Raw genomic sequence first — 23,284 nt, 5'->3', positions numbered from 1 at the left:
TATGGATATTCTTTTCATCCTTCATCACTTATGGGAATACCTGTTATTTCCCACTGTTCTACAGTGCCAATTTGTCATTAATTAATTTTCCAAAAATGCATGGATCTGTTTCTAGTTTCTCTGTTACGTTCCATTGCTTTATTTGGCTCTCCCTGCATCAATATGAGATTTTCCTAATTATTGTAGCTTTACATTTTTCTGGTATCCAGTGGAGCAAATCATCCTACTTGAAGAGTCAGACTCCGTGCCAAATTTTATGTGTCATTTTTCAGGCCCAACCGTAGGCAGTTACAAAGTCCGTACACCTCATGAAGGAAAGCTACGCTTCCCATGCCAGACTTGGGGCACAGCCAATGCATTGCAGTCTCTGAAGAAAGTTGCAGTCAAGGACCCAGACCCCCAGCCCAGCCATGCTGTTAGGCATATCTGCATACCAAGCACCTCTATTTGGAGGTCTGTTTATTGGTGGCCTCCTCTAAACAATTCTGAGACCTTTTTACTAGGATCAGGAACCTTGATGCCACTTGTCTTCACTTTCAATATTTAGTACTTTTCCAGTCCTAGCAATTTTCACTCTTTCTCCTACCAGCCCTTAGGCCCATAAAATGGATGGAGCCTTTTATTCAGGTTTGTCTTAGTAGTGAGATGATCCCCATACTTGGCTGATTCTTTTGACGCTTGCTTGACTCTGTTCCATGGGTAAGAATGTAACACTGCAGGAGCCAGCACTTTTTCCTGCTGAGCCTCTTGCTAATGCTACTGCTGATCGAAGCCTTGACTGATACCTTATCGTTTTGGCATGTTTTAACTGACCACCACAACACCTGACAGCTCAGTTCTTTCTGCATCAGCTTAGTTCTTAACACCACCTTCTTCTCCTGCTTCATAAGTGTCTTGGCTGTTCCTGGTTCTTTGCATTTACATATAAATTTTAGAATCAGCTGTCAAATTTGACCCACTCCCTTCTAAAGAATTATTGGGATTTTGATTGAGAGTGTATTGAATCTATAGATTAATGGGGAGAATCAACATTCTTGCATGAATTTTCTAATTCATGAACATGGTATAGCATTCCATTTCTTTAGGGTCTTAATTTTTCCCAATAATATTTTATGGTTTTCTGTGTCTTAATGATCTGTATTAGATTTATCTCTAGACATTTGACATTGCTTCCATGTAATTGTTAGTAGTGTCATTTTTTAAAATTTACTTTCTGTTTACAGAGACTTAGCATTGATTTTTATATATTGACTTTGTAGCCAGCATTCTAACAACATATAGATATTTTTGGTCTTTACATATACCATTTGCAAATAATGACAGTTGTATTTCTTCCTTTCAAATTTTTATACTTTTTTTCCCCCTTACTACATTAGTATGACCTCTACTACCATGATAAAAAGAAGTGGTAATAGTTGGCATCGTTGTCTGGAAGGCCTGCTGTGACCTCACCTGTAGATTCCTTTCTCCAGTGACTCATCTTGAGATTACCCTTCTCTCATACCTCCAACATTTTTGAAACTTGGATATTCCAAGCCTTTGCTAACCATTCACTTCTTTGGATACACTCAGCAGAAGAGAAATAGAAGGCTGCCAACCTCTTAGACTCAAACAAAATCATTTTCCCATTTGTTACCCTCAGAAATTGGCTCTTCCCGTCCACAGGTTCCACATCCATGGATTCAACCGTGTATTGTCAGTAGTCAGAAATAATAATAATTAAATAAATAAATAGTTATCTTGATCCTGATCTTCACAACCTGCCTTGCCTAAAAATTTAACATTTTTCACACTACCTGTATGCGAGCTAACCAGCACTAGCTGAGAAGGGTTTCACATTTTTTTGACTCTGTTTAACCTGCACAAAAACAAGACTTTAGAACAAGTCTTACTTGGTGGTTGCACAGTTCATTAAAATATTTTAGGTTGAGCTCCACTGGTAGCTGATTTCTAAAATAATAGAACATTTTAAAAATATAGTATAGCAACTATTTACATAGCATTTTCATTAAATTAGGTATGATCAGTAACCTTGAGATGATTTAAAAGTATATAGGAGGATGTGTTTAGTTATATGTAAATACCATGTTATTTTATATAAGGGACTTGTGCATGCTGAGGTGTCCTGGAACCAGTCCCCAACAGATACCGAGGAACGACTATATACAGTCAGTTCACATTACTTGCCGTTAGTTGGGTCCTATAATGTTACCACAAACACTGAATTAATGAGTACTGAACTGTTGTTCCTAGAGTTAATGGGGGGTTAAATTCCTGTGAGCCTGTACTCATAATATTTTCATCAATCCATATATCATTTGCATTGTAAACATTTGTTCGCCAACATGCTTGTGAAATAAACCAGTCCCATCAGGGTTTGAAAGCAGCTCTTCCTTGGCTGAGCAGGTAGGTGGCTTACACCTGTAATTCTAGCACATTGGGAGGACAGGGCAGGAGGATCACAAGCCCAGAAGTTTGAGACCACCCTAGGCAACATAACAAGACCCTGTCTCTCTAAAAATAAAAAATAAAAATAAATAAGGAAAGCAGCTCTTCCACATAACCCTTTTCTGTATAATACTACACAGGTGTTTAAAAAATATTCCATAGCCTTCTAATCTTTAGAACCTGTCTTGCCTGAAACTTTAGCATTTTCCACACACACACTTTTAACATTTTCCACAGTATGGGAGACAGCCAGCACTAACTTAGATGGGTGTCACATGTTCTTGGTTTTTTTCTTTAATTAGTTGTCATCTCATGAATTCTCAATTTTTTTTTCTTTTTTTTTGAGATGGAGTTTCACTCTTGTTGCCCAGGCTAGAGTGCAATGGCGCAATATTGGCTCACCGCAACCTCCGCCTCCCTGGTTCAAGTGATTCTCCTGCCTCAACCTCCTGAGTAGCTGGGATTACAGGCATGTGCCACCATGCCTGGCTTTTTCTTAGCTTCATCCCACACTGTAGCTGTGGCTTTTTAGCACTTTCCCTAGTGACCTCATGTACAGACGACCAAATTTTCTCTTCCTTTTTCTGGATGTACTGAATTGTTGAATCATTAACATTGTATTTATAGCCAATAGCACTATCACTCATGCATGAATGAAGCTTATCTAACACACCTATTTTCTCTGTAAGGCACATAACAGTCTTGTTGCACTTAGGAACACTAGACAGCACTTCACCACTATATTTGCGTACCATTTTAAACAAAAATTACCCCCAAAACGGGGCACTAGTTATGCCCCAAAAGGAAACTTGTTGATAAGAGCTAAAACAAAGGCAGAGTGTCCCCTTGTTTGAACTTTTCAGATGGTATTATTTTCATAGGGTTGCCATAGTAGATTACCACAAACTTGGTGGCATGAAACAACAGAAATTTATTTTCACACTGCTCTGGAGGCCAAAAGTCCAAATTAAGTTGTTGGCAGGGCTGCACTCCATCTGAAAGCTCTAGGGTACTTCCTGGCCTCTTCCAGATTCTAGGAATCCTAGGCTTGTAGCCACATCACTCAAATCTCAGCCTTTGTATTCACACAGCTTTTGTCTACTCTCTTGTCTTCTCCTTTCCTATCTCTTACAGGGATCCTTGTCACTGGATTTAGGGCCCACCTGGATATTCCAGGCTGATCTTTTCTTGAGATCATAAACTTAGTAATTATCTGCCAAGACCCTTTTTTCAAATAAGGTCACATTCACAGATTCCAGGGGTTAGGACATAGACATAACTTTTTGGGGGCCACCACTCAACCTACTGCAGATGATAAATTTTTCTCTTCTCAGAAATAATTGATTAATGCACTTGAGCACTGAAGTTGAAGTTTTCTGGCAATTAGCAAAAGGGAAAATAGGTTGTTTTATATTGTTTTTTATTTGCCTAACAAAAGAAAGCAACTCTCTTTGACTGCAGAGATGAACTTTTTCCTGGAACTAAATTCAAATAAACATATTGCTTGAATCCCTGTGTAAAATATATTAAATAATAGATATTGTCTTCAACTATAGTTTTAAAAAGAAAAAATGGGTCATAGTGAACCCTAAAACAATCCCACAAAATCTTGTGTTAACTTCTATTAAATTACAACACACCTACAATATACAAATCATAAGCATACAATTTTATCACTTAAACTAAGTGAACACACTTGTGTAGCCCACACCCAGGTCAAGAAATAATATTTTCAGCCTTCCAAAAGCCTTTATCCCCATGATTCCTTGTAACACCATGATGAATTATGCCTGTTTTTGAACTTTGTGTATACCACGTAACTCCTTTGTGGCTGACTTGTTTCTTTTGACATTGTGAGATGGATCCAAGCTATTGAATATAGTTTTAGTTCATTCTCCCATGAAATTTCTAACTTAGTGAAGCATTTCTACATGATGCTAAGAGTATGTTCAGGGATTTGCTTTATATAATCTTGATTTTGATAATCAAAAGGGTTCGACTTCAAGAATCTAAATGGATGGAAAGTTAAATGATTATCAAGTAGTGTCTCTCAGATTTCACATACATTAAGCAAGTATTGGCTTAAGATTCATGATTGAATTCTGTGACAAGTATCTGTGATCACATATTCTTTATAGCTACCTCAGATTCTTTTTGTGATGGTTTAGGAGATGGATGTGTGAATAGATAGCTAAATTTTATTCTTGCCCAGCTATAAAGCCAACCCACTTCAGCATGAGCATGAGTAGTAGACAAATTTCTAAGTAAAGACAATTTGTTCCTCATGAAAAAACTCTGAATCTTCTGCATCACAGTTTGGGTGCTTAGTTGGGATTCCAAACTTCTTTATCAAAAAGTAGGAAAGCTTCAACCTGGAAGATGTTTAGAACAAGTTGCACAGTTCATTAAAACATTTTAGGTTGAGCTCTATTGATGTCTGATTTCTAAACAAACATATTTGCATTTCTGTAACTACTTCCAATCTTCCCCTTCTTTCACCTCCCATAGCACATTGTTTCTTTCTTAGAACATTCATCTTCTCTTTTGCTTTGTTTGTTTTTTTGTTTTGAGCCAGTTTCTCACTCTGTTGCTTAGCCTGGGATGCAGTGGCACAATGTCAACTCAAGGCAACTTCCAATTCCCAGTTTCAAGCGATTCTCATGCCTCAGCCTCCTTAGTAGCTGGGACTATAGGCATACGCCACCTTGCCCGGCTCATTTTTGTAGTTTCAGTAGAGATGGAGTTTCACCATGTTGCCCAGGCTGGTCTCAAACTCCTGAGCTCAGCTAATCCACCTTCCATGGTCTGCCAAAGTGCTAGGATTACAGACGTGAACCACCGCACCCAGCCCTATTTTACTTTGTATGTGTCTCTCTTGTCCTGCTCCTTTGATTGTGAGTTTTTTGACTGCAGGGATTATTATTATTATTTATGGATTCTTTGCAGCCCTTGGTATGGCTTGAGATTGTACAAGTCATCTTGGGCTAATTAGGATCAATTAGCTTTTTGTCATGTAACCAACAACCTCCCAAATCTCAGTGGCTTGCAATAACAAAGGTTTATTCTTACTGCACATCAGTTATGGGTCAGTTGCAGCTGTGCAATACATTCTCTCTGTTCTAGGATCCAGGCTAGAGGAGCAGTCCTACCTTGAATGTGCTGCTCTTACAGCAATAGAAAAAACAGTTGTAGGACTATGTGATGCATTTAAATTAGCTACTCTGGAGGAGCATATGTCACTTCCACTTCATTAGCTAAAACAACTCAAATTACCAAGCCTAGTATCTGTGGGGTGGGGAAAATAATCCTTACAAAGAATTCAGTGTGTAATAACAATAATCTATTATTGAGATAGCGTATCTACCCTGATAGCCAATATTTATGGTATGCTTTCTATACCAGGGCTTTTCCTGAATGCCTATATATATATATTTTTTTTTTTTCTCAATGAATAACAATGCTATGAGACAGATACTTCTGTATTCCCATTTTACAGCTGAAGACGTTGAAGAACAGAGACATTGAATAACCTGTCCATTAGGAAACGGTAGAGCCAGGAATTGAAACCAGAAGTCTGACTTCACAATCTTTTCTCTTAACCACAGTGCTGTATTATGAGAGTTTTAATCTGAAGGTTTATGTCTATGTACCATGTTGGGCTTTAAAGAGTCATGAGGTGTGCTAGTAAAAACTCTAAAAGTGAGATTGAGATTCAGGAGCCCTTGGTCTCATCCAGTCATTACCTCTGAGTAACCGTATTACCTAGGCTCATGCCTCATACCTGGGCCTCAATTTCTGTATCCTTAAAAATGAGGTAAACAGACCAGATATTCTCTGATACCCCGTCAGCTTTGAATTTCTTATCCTTTCTCCAAGTACATAGTAAAATACTGTATTGATGTTGATATGATGACCTCTTTCATCCTCTGCTTTCTATGTTATTATCTTCATAGTAGATCTTGTATCAGTATTGAATCTCCCCAATCCTCTTACTTCTATTTTACTTCTCCTGTTTTGCTTTAACGATACTACTACTACTACTACTGTCTACCATTTATTGAGACCTACTGTTTCAGAACAGGAAAATAAACCCAAAGAAAGCTGAAGGCAGAAAGTACTAAAGATAAGAGCAGAAATCAATGAAAAAGCAAACATATCCTTACTTAGAGCCTTCATATATAAAGAGTGTGTTTTAGGTAGGTTCTCTCTGTAGGCTACTCATATATGTTACATTAGAATTCCCCTTTCTGTCTCCAGGAAAAAGGTGCTAATTGCATAATCAACCTTTCTTTCAGATGGTGACTCCTGGCCTTAAACAGGAGTCTGTTTCAAAGCAAGACTTTTCCAGAGGAAGTCCAACACAGAGTGATGCCCAGGGGACTAAATAGAAACATTTATTAGGGACCCAACACTGAAGAAGTTCATGGGCTTCTGAATAGTTTTCCCAAGTGAGGGGAGATCCCCTTTGAAGAAGCACAACAGACATTGCCTAAAGCTAAGGAGAGTATCACTGATAAAGGAACCTGAGACACCTGGGAGAATTTGCTCTGAAATTCAGTCCTGCCAATGCTCTGAGAGTGGGAAACCCTCCTTTCAGTTTGCACATGATTTTCAACCTCAGCAACTGTAATAAAACAAGCAGGCTCTCAATGTAAAGTTAGTGGGAAAGTCATTTTTCTGAAAATATCCCTCCCTATTTAAAAAAGCCTTAATACACCAGCAGCCCTGACTTGAACACCAGCATGTCCAAACTGGAGGAAAGCCCTATGTTTATCTTCAACATGGAAAGACCTTCAGTGTAAACCCAAGTTCCATGAAACAACAGAGAAGCCATCCTGGAGAGGGCTTGCATGAGAGTAAAGAATGTGGCAAAATCTTAAGACACTGGATCTTGTCAGTGTCTTGTCAGACATCAGAGAGCTCTTATGGATATCTTCAGTGTGGAAGGCCTTCTGTGTGAGCTCAGTATTACTGAACATAAGTAAATTCATTTTGGACAAGAGCCTTATCTATATTCGTGGTGTAGCAAAGCCTCAAAGTGCTGTGACAGCCTTATTAAACATCAGAGAATCTGCACTGCAGAAAAACCCTATTGGTCTGAAGAAGATAGTAAAAGGTTCATTGTGGTTCAGCTCTGGTCACCCACCAGAGAATCCACACTGGAGAGCAGCACCGTTATGAATGTAGTGTATGAGGGAAGGCCTTTATTTGGAAGCTAGCACTTTTCAATCATCAGAATGCCCATGCTGAAGTGAAAATTTATAAATGTAAAAATGTAAAACAGCTCAATCGTATACATCAGAAAATCCACACTGGAACAAAACTGTATGCATATGACCATAGGGAAGCTAACAGTGTTAGCTCATTGCTTAAAGGGCATCAAGATTCCCATAGAGGGAAACGCTCTTTGTAAATTATGTGGGAAAACCTTCAGTCAAAGTTCAGATCTTATCCAGCATCAGAGTCCACACTAGATGGAAGCTTTGTGACTTGGACAAATGTAAGAAAACATTTTGATGAACTCATCCTTTACTAAGCAACAAAGGATACACAACAAAAATGGACCTCAATGATCAAATATGTGGTAGAGAGAGAGTAATTTTTCAACATCATCTGTCATGGTTAAGGAAAAGACCATTAAATAGAAGTGGTGACAGTAAAAAAAAAAAATAGACCAAATGCATATTATCACTTTGACATTATTTTATGGAATTAAAGACAATTGTTATTAGAAGAAGATTGGCATATCACTTCATGGGCAGAGTTGAGGAATTAATCTGTGACCAGTCTCTATGGATATTTAACTGTCTTTGATACTATTAACTTTTTATTTTCTGTAGTAGAGGTAGAGAGTAGAGGGTAAGTCTTTATAACTAATCACGTAACTATAACCTGGATAATCCAAACATTATTGACTATATTGTTGTTTGTTTGGAATTCATAAGGCTCACTAAAATTTTTCTAAGAATGATTTTGACATTTATTCCTGGGACCCAATAAGTGTATCACTTCTTCCAGACTTACTCCCTTTTATTTTTTATGATGTTAGTCTCAGAAATGCTGCAAATAAAGATGTGTGTTTTGGCAAATCATTTCCCAAAATTTCCTATTCCTTTGTTTAAAAAAAAGGCGTAGAAATGTGCATAGACTGTGTGAACCTGCAGTATGATGAACAACAGACCTTACTGCCTTGTTCATCTTTGTGTCTCTAATATACAGAATAATGACTGATACAGAAAAGGCCCTCAAAACATGCTTGTTGAATGACTATTCCAAGGGTTCTGTTTATGGGTTGGTCTCATTCCAGCCTACAGAGGGGCCACTAATTATGTTTGCCATAGGATTCTACCCTCTTCCCAGACCTGATCAATGAATAACTTCGGGTACTCAGTGTGGACTGATTATGAACTCACTTCGTGGCACATCATAATCATTGGTCTGTGTGAGGCCTTGCTTTCATTCTTACACACTTTTTCTCCTTTACTTTCATCCCAGTCGTGTTTCTCCCATCCTTAAATATTTGATTTACAAAACTGGTCTTGTGTTAATATGTCTCATTTTATGCCATTCTGCTTTTTGAGGTTTATTCATGTCAATATATGAAAGTCTAGTTCACCCCCTTAACTGCTGTGCAATACTTAGTCATTGATTCGTTCCTCTAATGAAGGTTATTTTAAACAACTCTTTATAATAAACAGTCTTGCTCTGAACACTTTTGGGAGTGTTTTTCTGGAGAACATACCCAGGAGTCAAATTGCTGGGTCACAAGTATGCACAGTGTCAATATCACTAGCAAGTAATGGTTTCTGTTCTTTGTGAACTAAGAGACCTGTCTGGCAGCTTAGCCTGATCATGATAGCCCCTTTTCTGCATGAATTTCTGAGAGCAACTGACAACTAAACCAGGCAGGCATATTCTCATCTGCTAGCAGCCTGGAGTGAGATGAATCTCCAACATAAGAATGAGAAAACCTCAACCTCAAAAATAATGCCTGACTTTTCAGGGTCTGGTGATGCAAACTGATTATACTACTTAAACTACAGTGTAACCTAAGAAGGCACATATCAGACTATGCTATGAGCAAAGAGAAAATAAAATATTTTTCCTTTTTACCTAAGAACATCATCTCAGAAAGGGAGTACAGCCATTGCAAAGGTGCTGACATTGGAGAAACAGCAAGGCCACTGAGACAGTAGTAGGAAATGAGGTCAGAGAAACAGGGGAGAGGGCCTGTAGAAATAGACTTGTAAGCAGGCTGGGCATGGTGGCTCACACCTATAATCCCAGCACTTTGGGAGGCCGAGGTGAACAGATCACTGGAGGTCAGGAGTTCGAGATCAGCCTGGCCAACGTGGTGAAATCCTGTCTCTACTAAAAATACAAAAATAAGTCAGGCATGGTGGTGCACGTCTGTAGTCCCAGCTACTCAGGAGGCTGAGGCAAGAGAATCAGGAGGTAGAACCAGGAGGTGGAGGTTGCAGTGAGACGAGATAATGCCATTGCACACTAGCCTGGGTGACAGAGTGAAACTCTGCCTGAAAAAAAAAAAGAAAAAGAAAAAGAAAAGAAATAGACTTGTAAGCCAATTTATGGACTTTTGAATTTTATCCCAAGTGAATTGAAAGTTATTATAGGATTGTAAGGAAAGATATGACATGTCAGTTTTTAAAAAGTCAAAACTTAGACTATATGGGGCCAGGGTGAGAGCTGCGAAAACAGTTAGGAGGTATTTAGGCTTTCTTTAGTTTTTATTTGCATTAATGAATTAAAGCTAATCCAGAAAGGAAATGAGAATGGCTTAGATAAAGGTAGCAGAGGTGGTGATATGTGATCAGATTCTAGATAAGCATTGAAGGCAGTGCCAAAAAGATTTTGTTGATGGATTAGACATAGAGCTACAGAGAACGAGAAGAGGCAAGAATGTCTCTTAAGGCCCAGCTTGGTAGCTCATGCCTGTGATCTCATCACCTTCGAAGGGTGAGGCAGGCAGATAGCTCGAGCTCCGGAGTTCAAGACCAGCCTGGGCAACATGGTGAAACCCCGTCTCTACAAAGAACAATAACAACAACAAATTAGGTGTGGAGGCATGCACCTATAGTCCCAGCTCCTCACAAGGCTGAGGGGAGGATCACCTGAGCCCAGGGAGGTCAAGGCTGCAGCAAGCCATGATCTGGTGGCTGTACTCCAGCCTGGGTGACAGAGCAAGACCCTGTCTCAAAATTATTTTCTTTTGACTCATTTTTATTTAGAATCTTAATGTTTTGGCACTGAGCAACTGAAAGAATGAAAGAATGGAGTTACTTTAACAGTGATGGGAGAATGCAGTTGGAGCAGGGATTTTTTGTATTTGTTTTTTATTTTTATTGAACGTGTTAAGTCTGGGATATCTGTTAGTACCTCACACAAAGTTTGGCATTTAAAAAAAAGGAAGAGGCATTCTTGAGACAGCTTCTGCCCCTCAGTCCAGAAGCATTCCCCAGCCACACCTGTCAGTACCGGTGAAAGTTTTAATTACAGGCAATCCCCTTTTCTCTTCACCCCAGACACTGCTAAAGACCAAGAGTTTAAGAAAGCAGTATTTTTCTCAACTGGATTTTTATTTATTTATTTATTTTAAGACAAGGTCTCTCTCACCTAGGCTGTAGTGCAGTGGTGCGATCTCAGCTCACTGCAGCCTTGACCTCCCAACTCAAGTCATCCTCCAGCCTCAGCCTTCCGAATAGGACAACAGGCGCACACCACCATGCTGGCTAATTTTTGTATTTTTTGTAGAGATGGGGCTTTACCATGTTGCCCAGACTGGTCTTGGACTCCTGAGTTCAAGCTGTCCTCCCACCTTGGCCTCCCAAGGTGATTACAGGCAATTGCAGACTGGGATTACAGGCATGAGCCACTGCACCCGGCCCTCACTTGGATTTTTTTAAAGGATTTAGGCTTAAAATGCTGAAGGACATCCTGAAATTATCTGGTCTAAAATTAGAGAATTTTTTCAAAATCGATAGTTTCTCAGGAAGAATTGCTTATAATGTATTCTTTTTTTAAAGAACTTTTAATCAAGTAAGTTAAATGTAAATGTTTCCTTAAGTTAGAATGTCAAAATAATTCATAGGAATTGGAGTTGAAATCACTTTTCTAATTACATCTACCCTGCAAAAACATATGACCAGAATTCTGATTCTGATAATAGCAGACAAGGTACTATGAACCAACGCTTCCACTGAGGAGAAGTGGAAAAGCTGGGAATAATGCTTTAAAAAAAAAATCTACCTAATGGCATTGGAGAACTAATTAGAGAGTGAAAGATTGCTAGATTAGAGGAGCATGGAGATAGACGGAGATGAGCCCTGTCTTTGGGGCCATTGTTTTTCTAGGTATCTTCTGATTCTAGGAGGGGCACCTGAGAAAGTGAGTCAAATGTTTGATAAGTTCACAAAAGAAAAAGACACCAAAGTTGAATTCTGGGAACTTCCAAGTTGGGGTTTGGGGAAAGACAGGACTGACTAACTTGCTCACTGATAATGTGGGACCCCAAAGGATGAGTAAGGGTGAACCAGACAGGCAGGCCATCCCAGGACTGTAGCTCAAATTTGAATATTCTTCTGCAGTTGGATTTCAGTGATTCCATAATGCTATAGCTTCCTGGAAATCCTCTCTATGAGGAAATATTATCATAGCTCTCAAATTATTTCTCAAACAATTTTGCAAAACATTTTAAAAGCTAGGCATATGAGAAGAAAAAATGACACAAAGGAAAACCCAACAGAAGCAACAGATAATAGAATACACTGAAGAGGAATATAGAATTGGAGTTATACAAGATTTTTAAATAACTATGTATACAGTGTTCAAATATAAGTGACAGGATTAAGAAGTTTAACAGGCCAGGCGCGGTGGTTCACACCTGCAATCCCAGCACTTTGGGAGGCCAAGGCAGGCGGACCACGAGGTCAGGAGATAAAAACCATCCTGATCAACAAGGTGAAACCTCTTCTCTACTAAAATACAAAAAATTAGCCGGGCATGGTGGCACACACCTGTAATCCCAGCTACTCGGGAGGCTGAGGCAGGGGAATCACTTGAACCTGGGAGGCAGAGGTCGTGCCACTGCACTCCAGCCTGGTGACAGAGTGAGACTCCACCTCAAAAAAAAAAAAAAAAAAAAAAAAAAAAGTTTAACAAAATGCCGGGGGGAGGGGGAGGTAGGCGAGGGGGGCAGTTGGGGGCGGACAATGAAATGGAAATCCTGAAATTGGAAAACAACTGAAATAGTAGTGGATGGATATAGCATCAGATGAAACAGCTGAAGACAATAGCTTAGAAAAAAATATCCAGAATGAGGCACAAGGGGACAAAATATGGGCTATATAGGAAAAGGGTAAGACACAGAGAATATAGATCCAAAATATTTGTCATTAGGATTTCAGGAAAAATGAGAGGAAATGAGACAGACACAATATTTACAGAGAGAATAGGTGAGAACTTCCTAAGATTTATGAAGGGTATCAAGCACAGATTCAGGGACCATAAGAACCATATGAACCCCAAATAAGATAAATGAAAAAAATTATTTAGATATATCATAGTAAAACTACTAAAAATTAAAGTCAGAAATATATTGTTTTTTCTTTGAGACAGGGTCTTGCTCTGTTGCCCAGGCTGGAGTGCAGTGGTACAATCTCTGCAACCTTTACTTCCCAGCCTCAAGCAATTATCTCCTCAGCCTCTTGAGTAGCTGGGACTATAGGTGCACACCACCATGCTTCACTAATTTTTGTATTTTTTGTAAAGACAGCATTTTGCCATGTTGGCCAGGCTGGTCTTGAACTCCTGAGCTCAAGCAATTTGCCCACCTCGGCCTCCCAAAGTGCTGGGATTGCAGACGTGAGCCACTGCACCCAGCGGAAGTATCTTAAAAGCAAGAAAAAAAAGTACCTTAAAAGAAGCAACAATTAGATTGGCAGCTAAGTAAAACAAAGTCAGTGCCAAAAGACACTGAAATTTGTGGAAAGTAACTGCCAACACAGAATTCTGTACTAAGCAAAGCATTTTAAGAACAAAAGTAAAGACATTTTCAGATAAATAGAAGCTGAGATAAATCAACATCTAGAGGTCCTCAAAACACTCAAAACAAAGCTGGAAACAGTACATATTCCCACCAGCAACATGGAAGAATCTCCTAATTCACAAAGCACTGGGTAAAGTACTTGGAAGGGGTCTGCCTCAACAGTGAGTAATAGGTAGCTATATTAGTTTCCTATTGCTGCTACAACAGATGACCACAAGCTGTCACTTAACACAAGTGTATTATCATCCAGTCCTGGAAATGAGAAGTCCAAAATGAGTATTACTGGGCTAAAATCTCTTTTTTTCAGAGCAGAAGAACTTGAGGGGTAAAATCAAGATGTCAGCAGAGATGCATTCATTTAGGGGACTTAATGAGGAGAGTCTGGTTTATTGTCTTTTCCAGGTTCTAGAGGTTGTTCACATCCCTTGGCCCTATTTTTCCATCTTCAAAGCCAACATTGAGTTGAGTCTTTCTCATGTCATATCATTCCAAGCTCTCTTTGGACTCCCCCTTCTACTTTTAAGGATACTTGTAATTACATTGGGCCTACACAGATAATACAGGATAATCTCCCTATTTTAAGGTCAGGTGATAGCAAACCTTAAACTTCCCTCTTGCCACATAACATCATATTCACAGATCCTAGAGATTGGGGCATAGACATCTTTGGGTGGGTGGGAAAATTTCTGCCTACTACATTTCCCTAGGCTAAAAATGTGGTTTCTGGTGAGGGTTGCCTTCTTGCTGTATACTCACGTGGCAAAAAGAGTGAGAAAGCTCTTAGGTGTCTCTTAATAGAAGGGTACTTATAATCCCATTATAAGTGTCCCACCATCATGACCTCATCTAACTCTAGTTACCTCCCAAAGGCTCCATCCCCAAATGCCACCCCAGTGGAGGTTAGGGCTTCAATATGTGAATGGGAGCAGAGGACAAAAACATTCAGTCCATAACAGCATGTAATGGAAATACCATAAGGAGAAGAGAAAAAGGAACAGAAGAAATATTTGAAGCAATAATGACTGAGTTTTTTCCAAAGTTAATCATAAACACCAAGCTACAGATCTAGAAAGCCCAAGAGAATGTGAAGCAGAATAAACAAAACATCTACACCTAGGCATATCATATTCAAACTGCAGAAAACCAAAGAAATAAAATCGTAAGCTAGAGGAAAATTTACTTCGCCTATATGGAAGCCAGAATAAGAATTACATTGGCCTTCTCTTCAGAAAGCATGCAAGCAAGAAGAGAGTAGAGTGAAATATGTAAAATGTTGAAAAAAATCTCACCAACCTAGAATTCTATATTCAGCAAAATTATCCTTCAAAAATGAAGGAAAAAACAAAAGATTTCCTCAGACAAAAAGTGGGAGAATTTGTCGCCCATACACATCATTTGCCAAAAAAGTTCTTTAGAAAGGAGCATAATGATATAGGTCAGAAACTGTGATGTGCATTAAAAAAAAAAAAAAAAAAAAAGAGCCAGCCAGGTGCAGTGGCTCACGCCTATAATCCCAGCACTTTGTTAGGCCAAGGCAGGCAGATCGCCTGAGGTCAGGAGTTCGAGACCAGCCTGACCAACATGAAGAAACCCCGTCTCTTAAAAATACAAAATTTGCCAGGGATGGTAGTGCATGCCTGTAATCCCAGCACTCTGGGAGACCGAGGAGGGTGGATCACAAGGTCAGGAGATCAAGACCATCTGGCTAGCACAGTGAAACCCCGTCTCTACTAAAAATACAAAAATTAGGCAGGTATGGTGGTGGGCACCTGTAGTCCCAGCTGCTTGGGAGGCTGAGGCAGGAGAATGGCCTGAACTCGGGAGGCGGAGCTTGCAGTGAGCAGAGATTGCACCACTGTACTCCAGCCTGAGCGACAGAGCGAGACTCCATCTCAAAAATAAAAATAAAAATAAGGAAAATAAAGCATTATATTCTACCACCCAGAGATTATGATTGATGACTTTTATATCTGTACATCTTTTTCCATGTTTATATATGTGTATGTGTGGATATATGCATACACACATATACCTTTTACAAAAATCTGATCATATTATGTATGGTATTTTATAACCGATTCTCTTCAGTTTATAATCTTCTTCTTTCCCCGTCATTACATTTTAATATTACCTAAATTCAGCCCAAATTCAAATTAGCCCAGTTTTCCCATAATGTCTTTAAAATTGATTTGCCCAAACCAGAGCTATACGATACCTATGGTTGTTATGCCTCTTAATTTTTTATTCTAGAGCAGTCCTACTGTCTCTTCCCTGCCCCCCTCCCCCCCCATTAAACAGTCTTTTTGATGAGTCCAGGCTAGTTGTCTCACCCTCTGAAATTTTGTTTGTTTCTTCGTTATGTCACTTCCTTTGATACCTACATTCCCTATATTTCCTGTAAACTGCAAGTTAGATCAAAAGGCTTGAAGGATTCAAGTTAAACATTTGGGGATAAAATTAATATTAGGTTACAGGAGACACTGACATCTGGGTGACCCACTATTAAATCACTTTCTTAGTATGATGAGAGTCTGATCCCTCCATTGAACAGCTAATTTTTCCCCTTGTTACTAACTTTGTGGTGTCACTTTGGCACTATGTGAATGGCCAGTTTCTCATCAACAAAATACATAATGTTTGATAATCTTTTTATGGGTCAGTCATTTTGTCAAGGGTGACAGAATGATTTTATAAGTATTTCATTCCTTCTACATTATTAACTGACATTTTTATTTATAGTAGAGTTTTCCCTCATCAAATATGTCAGTTTGGTCACTTCCTACTAGGAAGTTATTAGTACTTAGTTTTTTTCCCTTTATTTACCAATTTTTAAGTCCAAGGAGTGGTTTAATAGGCACTTCAAATTGTGACATGAGATTTTAGGACTTTCTCTATGTTACTATTGTAATAGACTTACAGATTTTCATTGAATCAGGGTTTTAATCCACCATAGTCATTACTTTTTTTAGTGCTCAAATTGACACATCTTTGGCTTGTGTAGACATCTTAAGTTTTGCGTCTACATCTGTTTGCCATGACCCTATTAATTTCTGAATGCTTGCTTTCTGAGCAAAATTAATTGTTCCAGGCTCACTTTGTACCTCCCCTGTTCTCAGATCTGGTCTCGAGCATTTCTGAAGGAGCTTTGGTTCTTTTTAATGGAGACTAGTACTGGAAAACAAAATCTGGGTGCTAGGGGTGTCCTTATCACTAGAGTAACACTGCCTCTAGACATTTCCTGGACAGAGCTCAATGGACAGTTCTTTTCTAAAAATTCATGAGTTCCTATTGATGTATTCAATTCAGTTTTAACATGATAGCGTTTATTTTTAATAGTTAATTTGTTTCTGCATTTATTTTGGTTAATTCCTTCCATGTGTTCTCCTTTGGTTCATTTATTTATTTACATATTTTAAGTTGTAGTAGATTGTATCAGAAGTGATTCCAGGAAGCACAAGGAGGGATTATTGAAACAGGAAAGGGAAAAAAAGTCAACAAAGTGTGCATTAATGAGCAGGCTATCTTGGATTATTCTGTTGTGTGTTTTTTTCCTAACTTTTAAGCTGGGTTGGTTTTATTCGCCCTCTGTTTCCACTCTCCCTCTATTACTGATTTATATGGTGCTATGAATATTTCCTTGAACACTGATTTAGATGAATCTCAAATGTTTTAAATGTAGTATTTTTATTATTTTTTAGAAAATATGAAATTTATATTTGTATTTTGCTTTTGAACCAGTAATTAGTTGAAAATTTTGAAATTTTTAAATAGAAGGACTTGTTTGTTTTCTGACTGTGTTATTAATTTTAGATTTGTTGCATTGTTATCTGAGAATATTTATGTTCTTGGTACATTTTAGAATTTATTGTGTTTTTTTTGTGGCCAAATAAGTAATCAGTTTTCATTAATGTTCACTGTATACCTGAAAAAGATAATTCTCTATTTTTAGGGTATAGAGCTTGACATATGTAAATATTCCATAAGATTTAATTTATTGATTTCATTCATTTTTGTTCATTTGGTGTTTTTTTAGGCAGAGGACAAAGTCTCTGTTTTTTTCTAAAACTTTTTATATCTCCTATAATTTTTGCTTTAAGAAAGTTACTCTTGTTATTTTCTGCATAATTATTCATATCTGTTCTATCATCATTTAAACTGTATTCTTTAACATTATAAAGTACTCTTCTTTATCTCACTTTATTCTTTGGTCTTTTTCTGAAATTGAGAGTTTGATGAATTCTTTCTTTTTATTTGTATTTGCTTAATTTACCCTTGTTCATTCTTTATTTGCAACTTTTTTCAATCATTTTATTTTAGTTATATCTCTTACATACATAATAAAATTGAGTTTTGTTCTGATCAAATCTAATTTGATCTAACCGGTAGATTAAGCCTATTTGCATTTATTTATATGACAGCTATGTTTGATCTTAATATAATTTTCTTCTGCTTTCTGTTTACATGTCATACACATGCAAATATATAGACATAAGTATAAATGTATATACACACACATAGATACGTATTGTGTGTATGTATATATGTATATACATATATATGCTTTTTAATGTGTGGTTTGTTTTTACTCATTTTTTAAAAATTATAGTTCTTATAGTTAGGAAACTTTGCATTTGTATACTAGTGGTGTATTTGTTATTTGTTGCTGCTTAACAAATTACCACAAAGTTAGCAGCTTAAGAAGACACACATTTATTATCCACAATATCTGTGGGTCAAGAGTCTGGGTATGGCTTAGCTGGGCCTTTTGCTTCAAGGTCTTTTATGAGATGTTGGCTAGGGCTGGCATCTCATCTGTTACAAGGGAAGGATCCACTTCCAACCACACATGGATGTTGGCAGGACCCAGTTTCTTGAAGGTTGTCAGACAGAGGGCCTCACTCTCCTGCTAACTGCTAGCCAGAGGTTACCCTCAGTTCCTTACAACATTGGTTTCTCCATATAGTGGCTGTCTACATCAAAGTCGGTAAGGGAGTATGTCAATGGAAAGAGTTTACTAGCAAGATAGAACTTGGAATCTTCTATAATCACAGAAGAGACATCCTATAAAATTTACCATATTCTGCTGGTAAGTCAGCCATGCTTTATTCTTTCTCACTTCCATACCTGTGTTACTACCATTCCTACTGCCTTGACTGACATATTTCTCTGAACTCCAAATAAAGAGACTATATAATATCCACTGCTAAAATTAACCTAACATAAAGACTGGCCTTTCTAGCTGTCTGTCTCTTAAACTACTATTTTTGGGTTGTCTTTTCTCCTCAAGTTTTGTGGTTTGTTGTTTCAGATGATGATATGAAGACTGAGATCACAATGTTAGGCATGAAGCAGGAATTTTGTTAAGTAACAGAACCACATAGGGAGGAGTTTGATGGATGTAATGAAACTGTGTCTCAGCATGCCAAACATAGAATAGACAGTGAGCCTAATGCAATTTGGAATTGCACGATGAGGATGCCACGGGTGAAAAAATATATAAATGTGATGAGTATGGGAAAACTTTCACCTGGATCAGAGGCCTTCAGATACATAGGAGGATCCATAATGGAGAGGAACCATACCCATGGACAGAATGTGGAAAGGCCTTCATCACACGTGCAGAACTTACCCAGCATCAGGGGCTTCACAGCAAGAAAAAAACCCATAAATGTAAAGAGTGTAGGAAAAGCTTCAGTGAAAAGGCAGGACTCTTCCAACATCTTAAAATCCACACTGGAGAAAAGCCCCATCAATGTAGTAAATGTGGCAGATGTTTTAGTTGGAGATCAGTTCTTACGAAGCATCAAATTCTCCACACTGGAGATAAACCTTTGGAATGTATGAACTGTGGGAAAGCCTTCTGCCATAGTTCATACCTCATTGAACATCAGTAATTCCACAACAAAGAGAAACCTTATGAATGTAATGAATGTGGGAAAGCCTTCAGGCAGTGTTCACCTCTTATTAAATATCAATGAATTCACAGTGAAGAAAAACCCTATGAATGTAAAGTATGTGGAAAAGCCTTCACTCAGTATGCCGGACTTAACCAACACCAGAGAATCCACACTGGAGAGAAACCTTTTGAATGTCCTTATGTGGACGAGCCTTTAGCCGGAGCTCAGAACTAATAATACATCACAGAATCCACTCACGGGAAAAATCCTATGAATGCGCTGAGTATGGAAAAACCTTTAATGTGAGCTCAACCCTGATCATACATCAGAGAAGTCACACTGGGGAAAAGTCCTATAAATGTGATGAGTGTCTGAAGCCTTTAGTCAATGTTCAGGCTTAATAAACACAAGTTAGGAGGCAAGCATGGAAACTCTCCTGAGCCTAGAAAATATAAATGTGATAAGTGTGTAAAGACCTTTACTCGGTCAACTGGCCTGAGGAACCACAAAAGAATCCACACTGGGGATAAGACATACCAATGTCCTGAGTGTGGAAAGGCCCTCACAAGGGGAGAGGATCTTATAGAACACCAGGGGATTCACAACAAGGTGAAGCCCTATCAGTGTCAAGTGTGTGGCAAAGCCCTCAGTCAGAAGACAGGTCTTAGTTACCATCTCAGAATCCCCCCAGGAAAGAAACCTTTTGAGTGTTCTGAATGCGGGTGAGCTTTCTGCTGGAAGTCAGATCTCAACAAACATGAAAGAGTCCACTCTGAGGAAAAACCCTATAAATGTGAAGAGTGAGGGAAAGCCTAGGGGCAGAGAGCAACCCTGGTTCAACATCAGAGAAGCCACATTGTGCCAAGACCTGGGAGTGGGGTGAGTGGTGCAAAGCCTGCAGTGGAAGCTCAGCCCTGATTAATCACCAGAGAATCCACTACAACTGAACACCTTGCCTATGTGTTTGGTGACAACTTCAAGTAGTATCCAGGATTTTTTCTTACTGAGATAAACTGTTTCTTGAACTTCATTGTTTAAGAACATCATGGATGCCACATTGAAGACTTTTTATAAAAATCATAAATACTGTGAAAGTTGAGAATTTAGGAAAATAAACATCAAGGAATTTACCTGCAATTACCTTTTTTAAATGCAATGAAGTATCAGTGGAACAAAAAAGTATACAAGGGCAGTTGTTTAAAAAATATATTTTTCTACTGAATTCTGTTTATTTTGTTTTGAAGTCATTTCAATTTCTGACTAACTTTAACATAGCCTAGTGTTGAAATTACTTGTTTGAGTACCAGTTGAGGACACTGGAATATCTAAGAGCTTGGAATGTGCAAGGTACGTTGTCTCTGTTTCTTTCCTACTTTGGCTACCGACCAAGCAAGCCACAATCTAGAAGATGAGTTAAAGACCCTTCCACATCTCAACTCCAGAATCATCATTTCCTAGTGAAAAAAGGATGTGTAATATTCTAAGTAGTGTGGAGGACATAGCAATTTTGGCCCCTAGTAACTCAAAATTTAGTGGCGCCATCATGGCTAAAGCCCAGGGTATATATTTTCCATTGTGAACACAGCTCCTTGAGTTCAAATGGAGATGGAAAAACCTTTCATTTCAGCATTTTCACCCTCCTACAAATTATATTTCCTCAACTGAAACCCCTTTCAACTTCAGCACTAACTATGTCCCTCACTGGTCAAGGATATGAGGGACTTCTTTGCCGAAGCTGATAATCATTTTCAAACACTGGAAGAATTGCATTTCTTTGTGCTAGTCACAGTGTAACAGCTCTAGACATGACATACTTTTAAGTTTACTCTGCATTGTTAACATTTTATCTAACATTTTCCTTAATCTGCACAGCCAAGAAAACAATAAACCGAGCCCTGATTTGAAGTGTTTGCCAACATCCAGCTTTCTGTGGTGTACAGTACTTGCACCATGGCTGGTTACCAGTCAAATCACTGAAGTCATGGAGTTGAGAAGAGATGTGGGGTAGCACAGGATTATAGATTCTTTCTACTATATAGATATACAGACAACCTCAAGAGCAGAAGTAATAGTAAAATGTAGTAAATTGGAAATTGATATATTTTGAGTATATATTACCTTTTAATAATTAAATTGTAGCTGAGCGTGGTGGTGCACCCCTGTGGTTCCCAGCTACTTGGGAGGCTGAGGTGGGATGATTGCATGGGAGTTCGGGGCTGTAGTGAGTTGTTATCACACCACTGTACTCCAACCTGGGTGACAGAGTGAGACCCTGTCTCAAAAAAATATTAATATTAATAATTTAGTTGTCAATTTTAATAATGTATTTTTTAATGTCTTGCAGAATTCTGGAAAATTTAACACTCAAGCTCTGAGTCTCTTTGGTCAGGCTCCTACCCACCACTAATTCATGTTGCCTGTATTTGTTCCTTTTTATGGCTGAGTAGCATTCCATTGTGTGGATAAGTTACAATTTGTTCTCCACTGCTATCATTTTGTCATTTCAGTAGTATTATATAAATCATGTAGTATGTAACCTTTTGCGATTGGCTTTTTGCACTCACTGTAATTTGTTAGATATTTATCCAGGTTGTTGGGTATATCAATAACTTGTTCCTTTTCGATGCAGAGTAGTATTTCATGGTATATGTGTACCAAAGTTTGTTTAATCATTCATCATTGAAAGACATCTGGATTGTTTCGAGTTTTGGCTATTATGAATAAAGCTGCTGTGAACATTCATGTACAGGTATTTGTGTGAGCATAAGTCATCATTTCTCTGCAATAATGACCAAAAATGCAATTGTCAGGTCATCTGGTATAGTCACATATTTAGTTTTTTGTTTTTCGTTTGTTTGTTTGTTTGTTTGTTTGTTTGTTTTGAGACTCTGTCACCCAGGCTGGAGTGCAGTAACATCATCTTGGTTCACTGCAACCTCCGCCTCCCGGGTTCAAGCAATTCTCCTGCCTCAGCCTCCTGAGAAACTGAGATTATAGGCACCTGCCACCACACCTGGCTAATTTTTGTTTTTTTAGTAGAGATGGGGTTTCACCATGTTGGTCAGGCTAGTCTCAAACTCCTGGCCTCAAGAGATCTGCCCACCTCAAAGTGCTGGGATTTCAGGTGTGAGTCACTGCTCCTGGCCACATGTTCAGTTTTTTTTTAAAGAAACTACCAGACCTTGGTGGGTGCCTGTAGTCCCAGCTACTCGGGAGGCTGAGGCAGGAGAATGGTGTGAACCTAGGAGGCAGAGCTTGCAGAGAGCCGAGATCGCACCACCGCACTCCAGCCTGGGCAACACAGCAAGACTCTGTCTGAAAATAATAATAATAATAATAATAATAATAATAATAATAAAATAAAATAAAAAGGAAAAAGAAAGAAACTACAAGACTTTTCCAGAGTAGCTCTACTATTTAACATTCCCATTAGCAAAATATAAGTGATCCAGTTTCTCTACATTTTTTTCTGTCATTTGGTGTTTGTCTCTGTTTTTATCCTAATAGGTATTCTGATAGAACAGTAATTTCTTACTATGCTTGTAACTTCCATTTCCCTAATTGTTAATGATGTTGAACATTCTTTGGTAAAATGTCTTTTCATATCTTTTGCCATGTTCTGATTGCTATCTCACTATTCATTTTTGAGAGTTTTTTATATATTATAGAAACTAGTATCATCAGATATGGGTTCGTATTTTCTCCCCACTTGCAACTTTATCTTTTTATCCTTCTAAGAGGACCTTTAACAGAGCACAAGTTTTAAATTTTTATCAAGTCCCAGTGGTCAATTCTTCCTTTTATGGATCATGTTGATGGTATCAAGTCTAAGAACTCTTTGCCTAACCTTAGATCCTAAAGATCTTCTATGGCT

The sequence above is a fragment of the Macaca nemestrina genome, chromosome 5 (assembly GCF_043159975.1).
Source record: "Macaca nemestrina isolate mMacNem1 chromosome 5, mMacNem.hap1, whole genome shotgun sequence".
NCBI lineage: Eukaryota > Metazoa > Chordata > Mammalia > Primates > Cercopithecidae > Macaca > Macaca nemestrina.
Note: the sequence above shows the minus strand (reverse complement) of the source record.